The 7,647-nt window shown below is 34.1% G+C and overlaps 1 protein-coding gene across 5 annotated transcripts in view; it reads left to right on the plus strand.

Annotated features, from left to right (window-relative positions):
- The window catches only part of LOC106465226 (G patch domain-containing protein 2-like), a 54,206-nt gene that overhangs the window by 25,304 nt on the left and 21,255 nt on the right, over positions 1-7,647 (plus strand). The window contains exon 1 of one of the 5 annotated variants that reach the window (XM_022393083.1): positions 1,273-1,468. The exons of the other annotated variants lie outside the window; for them this stretch is intronic. The gene's annotated coding sequence lies outside the window, so the exon portion shown is untranslated. Of the gene's footprint in view, positions 1-1,272; positions 1,469-7,647 lie in introns of those variants that run through there. 5 annotated transcript variants of the gene reach the window in all.

Consider the following 7,647-nt stretch of genomic DNA (forward strand, 5'->3'; position numbering starts at 1 on the left):
CTTATGAGTTTAAAGCTACTTAGGATAAACAAATGTAGTTTCATGTTACAATTTGAAGCCATTCCAGAAAGAAAAAAAGGGTAATTTAGATTTATTTTGATTTTTTTTTGTGGTTTTAAGGTCAGTCAAATTGACCAACCTTGTATAGAATTAGTGTGGAGAAAATTGATAAAATATTTAAGAGGTTTTAAAGATTGTGCAACTGACATTTGAGATTTTTTAGATGAAGAAAAGCATTTTTAATATTAACATGAAAATCATGGTAAAAAAACTCAACAAATTGAAAAATTATTAAAATACCTCACTAAAAAATCAGATTATTTTATGTAAAAGACTTGTAATGTTTACTGAAAGTCTGCCAGATTTTGTAAAATTACACATACTATATCAAAAGCTGGTAGTGTCAAAGCTATAACAAGTACAAGGTGGTCAGGTGACTGGTCAATTTGACCGAACCCATGTTGAGAGGGATAATTGGCTGAGAGCATTGACCAACCATACCAATTAACAAATCAAGAAACTTAGTTTCTTATGACCTTCACCTTGCACAATATGGTAGCAGATTGGTGCAATAATTTAATTAAAAAAAAAAATGAAAGAGCAGTTTTCATGAGGGTCTGTCGGGAGATGAATTTTTTTTTGGAAGCGTTCGGAGGACTTTAGGGTCAGGAATTGTTACATAAGTGTTGGTCAGGCAATGGGAAACAAAGCATTTTTCTTTCTAGGCCTAATTAAAATTTCATGACTATATTTATTTATAATCAGATTGAGGAAGAACATTTAGCATTGGTAAACAAGATTCTTGTTTTCGGAAGTTTTTAAAAAGTGTTACTCATACAGTTATACAACTTGCATATTCCTTTATTTTAGACATCGACAATATTAAAAGCAATTTCCTTAAGGAAATTCTAGCTTCTAAATAGTGAAAAGTTGATTGTGTAACAAGTCTGTGTTACAAGAGCTGCAGGATTAATAAACAGTACTAATTTTATTTATCAACAAATTGAGCATGAATTAAAAAGATCAATAAATTAATTATTGAGTTTCATGTAGAAAAAGTGTTAAACAAAATAACATTAGCAGGAAGTGGGAAAATTTTTATGTGATACTCAACTTTTTCCTTTATGAGGGACATTTTATTAAGAAGTTAATAAGCACTTATTTGCTAGGTTGGGTGAATAATGATTATTAGTTATTCACATGTTGCTGTATCATTGATTGAACCTGTGATGTAGTTTCCAGAGAGCGCAGCTGTCGCAAGATATGCGATTTGACCAGCACAAAGATGTGATTGTCTGTCTCTGTAAAGTGCAGCCACATGTTTGATCGGCCGGGGTTTGGGGTATGGAAGGGGAGCCATGGAAGCAGAAAACGTTGGTGACAGGTTGTCTTTGCATGTGTGGATGTCTGTTGAGATAGGCATTTGGCACTATGGAGGGCTGAATGCTAGTGTTTGTATGTTCCGTAGGTAAGGTGTACTATATTCTTTCTTTATAGTTACTTTCATTAATAGCTTTGGTTGGAATGTGTGATATATATTTAGTTTTATTAGATATATATAAAATATTCCAATACACTTAAATTTTTTTTTAGAATTATAATTTCATTATAAAGGTTGTTTTGCATTGTTGGTTAGTATATGTATTTAGGACTAACTTAAATCTTGCTGGCTAAATCTCTGACATATTATTAGGTTTATAGTCAGATATATTGTACCCAACTGATGAAACAATGAATTCTAATCTCTTTAAATATAGTAAATATTAAGTTTACTTAATTAGAAATATTCATGACTAGGTTGATTTTAAGTGTAGCTATAAGTATGTGGCTTACTCTCATTTGAAGTTATTATTATTTGATGAAAACATATCTAAAGTCTAAACACACAGTGTTTCTGGAAAAAGTCAATACATGAAAATTTACCATGGTAGTGTTTAATTGGCATTCATATTGTTGTGTTGGCTTAGAAATTACCATTTATTGGTTGAGGCCACAACTGGATTATGTAGATTCCAGCTATGTTGATTTAAGAAAAAACCTTAAAAAACTTTTGCAGTAAATAATTGTTCATTCAAATAAAATTACTGACATCTAATGTTTTGTTTTGTTACTATATGTTAGTATAAGGAAGTCTGTCTGTTTTCTTCATTAATTCTTCAGAATAAAATGGAGGAGGGGAGTTTAAGACCCCTGTATCATTGTCTATTTATGCAACATTAAAGAATACAGTTATTAACTCGTGGAAAAAATAGAGGGGGATGGGTTAGGACCCTTCTTCCCTAGCTCTGCTCCTGCTTATTCAACAGTAAATAATGCAGATATTAATTCTTGAGTTGGGGTTGGAAGTTTTCCACTAGATCTAGACCTGCTTATACAACATTAAAGAATACAATTTCACAGTTTTAAGTTAGAAACCAGTAAATTTACACTTTATTTAACACTTGAGTTGTCAGAGAGCTGGTGGTGAGTTCTGCTAGCCAGTTGCCTTCCCTCTTTCAACAGTTCAAATTTAGTGACAGTTGCAGGCTGTGTTAGTAGTTTTGCAATTAAAAAGTCTGGGTGACCAAGTTTAGTGGCAATGGGAATTGAACCCTATAACCCCCAAATCATTAGGTGCCCTTCCATTATGTAGGTTTCTGCTTAACAGCAAACAAACATAATGCAATATTTTGATACAATTACCTACCACCTCTCACAGTTACAGCTATTCTTGGTTTGACTGCCTTCTAGTGCACAAATTTTTTATTGTACTCCCACTTAATACCACGTGGTTCAGCTGCAAATAAGCATGCAACAACCCTCCACCAATATGAGTACAACTTATACTACTATTGCAGCTGACTCCCTCTATACAGTTAAACCCAGTTTTCACTTCTTGATTTGGTATGATTGTGTTTACACTTAGTGCTAGAGTTTAAACAATTTTTCTCTGTTTGCAGTTACTTTGAATTTTACTTTTCAAAGTATTGTTTTTGAATCCATGTCTGAGTTGGATTTCATTTTCATTGTGAATTCTCTTGCTCAATCAATTTCGGTAGTCTTTCGATATTTTATGAATTTATAATTTACTATCACCATGACAATGGTATCAATAAGTTACCAACTTGTGAAGATGGCTGGAGGGGCGGTATTATTGGAGGAGGAGATATTGGCAATAATTCGATGGGAGATGGCTTCCTTCATGTGGGCCGAGAGGTCTCTCGATTGACAGGTGATTATGCCCTTGCCTGAAGATTTAGATCAGGATGCCAGTGTTTTGGACAGCCTTTTCCCTCCTCCTTCCTTTGCTGTGCTGGCACATTCTCAGCCTGTGGAAGCACCTATGTCTCTGTGACTCTTTTTGGACTTTATTTTGCAGGCATCTTCTGTTTTGTCTTTGTCATATGACCCCTCACCTTTTCATATTTGCCAAAACACCTAGCTCTGAGTTTTTATCTTCCTCTCCTTCATCTGATAATGGATTCCATTCAGTCAGGTTTGCATAGCAATTTCATGTGGAGGTTAACATGCCTTTCTTCCACAAGGATCTTGTGTCTCAATTCTGAGCTCTTCCTTTCTGGCTGGCATTGGTACCCTATGTTTTGTGTTTGGTGGTCCAGTCGTTTGCCCATTTCCTACATTCTTGTGTGTTCAATTTCCATCATTATATGGATGACTGTTTTTTCTGGCTCCATCCTCTGCAGAGTCTTCCTTACACACCCAACATCTGCTCGGATGAGTTGGTTTATGAAGATGGAGAAGTCCATTATTCCCCCACACTCAATATATTGTTCATCTGAGGGTGTTTTTGAACTCACATCTCATTCGAGCCCAGCCTTCTCCTTTTTCTTTAGGAGCCATGGAGTTTTAGTTCAAAAGGTATTATCAACACTCTTTCCCTGCACAAGAGTTTCTGTCTCCTTTGAGGACTTCAAAATCACTGGAGGCTCTTATACCTCTGGGCCATGCCCGCATGCATTCCTTGCAGTGGGTAGTACAAGATCAGGGACACCTCATTAGGGACTCTCTGAATTTACAGATATCCCTTCCTGCTTCCCTTCAGTCTGCCTTCCTCTGGTGGTTAGACGAGGACAACATGGCAGTGGGGTTCCTATTCCTCTTCCCCATCTAGATATCCATGTCTTCACAGATGCCTCATTGTCTGGATGGGGTGCATGCTGCAATACACAGGAGATCCCAGGCTGTTGGTCTCAGGAGGAGTTAGATCTTCACATTACCCTTTTGTAACTCCTTGCTTTTTGTTAGGTGATAGCTCATTTTTTGTCATCTCTGTAGAGCATGACAGTTGTGATTCATTTCTCTTCCATCACACCAGACAATGGGGAACTCAGTCTCGGCCCTTATGCTCCTGCACTCTATATCTTCTTTTCTGGGCTCACTGCCACCAAATTCATTTGCTAGCTTGTCACATACTGGGTGCTCTCAATCTTGTCACAGATCCTCTGTCCAATCTTGACAAGATTCAATCCATAGATTGGTCTCCTGACCCCCAGGTATTCCAATAGCTATGTTATCAGTTGGATACTACTCTATTAGATGCAGTTGCCACTCATTTGAATACTAAGCTTCATCTGTTTTGCTCCCCAGTTCCACATCATTTGACTTTGGCTATGAATGTATTCAACCAGGATTGGAAAAATCTTTCTTTTATGCATACGTTTCCATCCCTCTTCTACTCAAATAATTTCTTTCATCCCTCCACTCCATGTTGAATTCTTCTTGTGGCCTCTTTCTATCCCTTCTTCAGGAACTACCTCCAAATATATCATCCTCGATCCTGGTTCCTCATGTGGCAACCTCACGTAAGGGTGATTCATCCCTCTGTTCCCACACTCCGGTTTCACGAGTTGCTTATGTCTGGTCCATTGTGAGGGGTTTGGGACTATCCATACGTGTAGTGTCCCTGTTGTTTCACTTTCCATTCCTTATCCACAACTGTGTGTTAACATAAGTGAATAACATTCCGTGTTTGGTCCATTCAGCATAGATTCTCCCTTTCCTCACCTTCCCTTCCTCAGATATCTGAATCTTTTTACATGGTTGTTTGACAACCTACTGTCTGTTTCAACCATTGCAGACTCTTGGGCATTCCAGTCACCTCCTTTTTGTTTTTGGTTTTTTTCCTCTCCAGTAATTTCCCTTTTGTTTTAGTCTCCTTTATCCTCTTCATACCACTCAATTTTTGGTTTGTTATCTTGATGTTGTTCTGCACGACTTTTCCCTTCCTTCTTTCGAACTTGGAGGTTCTAACTATATATTCTGGCTTATCAATATCTGTAATATGAGTTTGTAATTAGTAGGAGACTGAACTCTTGAAAGGGTGTAAAAAAAAATTTTAAATGAAAAATTTCAAGTGCAAGAGTGTCACATGACAGAGACAAGTGATGAAGATTGAGAATTTATTTGTATATTTCCTTTTGAATTTAAGAAATTGAAACTTAGACAATATAAACATTTTTATTATAAATTATCTTTTGTTGTTGAGCTTATTGAAATTCATAAAGAAGTTTTTAATTTTGAATGTAACAGTGTAAAAGGTCGTAATATGTGCACTTTGACCCTGCAGTGTACATAAAGTTAATTGATTTTTTTACGTGATATTAATTGCTGTAATTGCTGCTCATAGTTAAACAGTTTTACCATTTAATCAATTCAATCACCCAACTATAATTGTGATGCATACCATATGGAAAATGGATCACTGATACAACTCAATTATAACAATTGCCAATTAAAAACTTTCTACCCTTAAAACCTCCGGTTGTAATACATATAAATTAAGCCTTTTGACTGCCATTTTTTTATGTCTTTAATCCATGCAGGCTATAGTTCATCCCTTACATAAAGAGCCATTCCACCTGTTTTTTAAAATATTAAACAATTTATAACTTGGAATTTCAGAATAACTCTTCTTATCAATATTTTCCAAATATATCCAGCTTTCATTAAGTATCTTTATATCATAACTTCGATTTCAACTAGAACTCTGAACTCATACATTTTATTTTGAATACTCTTCATATTAGAATAAAAGCAAATAGGTTTATTCTTAAATCTTCTGTGTTTAGCTTTAAATTTAACAGACTTATTTTTAAAACTATTTTAATTCACTCACTACAAGCTTGGTTCCAGGCATCAACCTTATACCCTTTTTATGCTTATTATAATTTTCAGGCTAGAACTTTTAATACAGTATCCCTATCTTCACGTAACTTTGCAGATTATCAGTAAACATTACAAGGGTTTATTACACAAAATATCAGATTTTTTTATTAAGTTTAAGATTTTTTAAGTAATGATTTGCTCCTGCATTTTTTATCATTTTTGAATTTTGGATAGCCAAAATTCAAAGTAATTATGATTTTAAGATTAAAAATGCTTTTATGCATCAGAAAATTGTGGTATTTCACATGCAAAATCTTTATAACCTCCAGATATTTATCTGATGTTTTTTAAAAAAAAACTGTCTTTTATCTGTTACTTTCACTATTGTATCTCTGTATGGGTTTGGTCGATTTGGCCGACCTCGTAACTAACGTAAAAAATTAGGAAAAGATATATATATATATTATGCTTTTTTGTTCTGAAATGACTACAAATTATAACAAGTAACCACAAATATTTAGCATAAATAGCTTAAATCTCATAACATTATACATCTATTTATCAATATATATATATATATTTATTTATTGATCTTTCAGCTGTATCTCATTAACATTACATAAGTTGCAATGACACAGCACATGTGCACTCATGTTACCATATCCAATAGTATAAAAGTGGCCTGTCTTTGGTTTGTTGTAGTGGACCAGTATCTTGTATAACAGTCACATTTTGGTTATGTATATATATATTTATTACTGTTTACAAATAAGTTCTTAAGTTTCAGTTATTTTTCTTAAAACATAGAACAGTAAATAAGAAAATGTAGAAAGCAATGATATTTTTCTACTTAAAACTTTGTACTCATTTACCCATTTGCCATAATTTGCTAAGCCTTGTGAAATTTTGCATGTGGAGGATGTAAAACTATATTTTTCTTAGGTTTTATGTTTGCATTTTTAAATAACCAAATTTTATAAATTACTCTATCAATATTGTAGAAATCCACTGTAATTTATCAGGCTTACTGACTAAACTGTATTTGGGTAAAAAAAAAATTTTTTTAAACAACATTTTCACTTAACCCTTCCTTCTGAGATTTGAGACAAATAAATAAGCTTGGGGACATTCTGAGCTTTTGAGTGGTAGGTCACACATCGTAGATAGAAGTAAGTGTATGTAAGCATTTCCAAAAATGAAAAAGGTGGGTGGGGCCCACTGTGTTTGATTTGCTGAATGTAGTGATAACTCAGCAAATAAAAAAGATAGGAGGTTCTTATTTTATATTCTAGTTTGTCAGTATCAGTAATTTAAGTTTCTAATTCATATGAAACTATAGACTTTGTATTTGGGCATCAAAAACATCTAATTTGTACCAAAGCTGTATTCAATACCACGTGACACACATAAAATTGATGGTTAGGAATTTTGTTTTAATATTTACTTTTAAATTAACTAATGTATATTCGATGACGAGGAACCCACTTTGAGACTAATAATTGCTGGAGACGGCTTAAATGGGTAATGAAGAAAAACTTTAAT

Source organism: Limulus polyphemus, unplaced genomic scaffold (genome assembly GCF_000517525.1).
Source record: "Limulus polyphemus unplaced genomic scaffold, Limulus_polyphemus-2.1.2 Scaffold1876, whole genome shotgun sequence".
In the NCBI taxonomy this organism is placed as follows: Eukaryota; Metazoa; Arthropoda; class Merostomata; order Xiphosura; family Limulidae; genus Limulus; species Limulus polyphemus.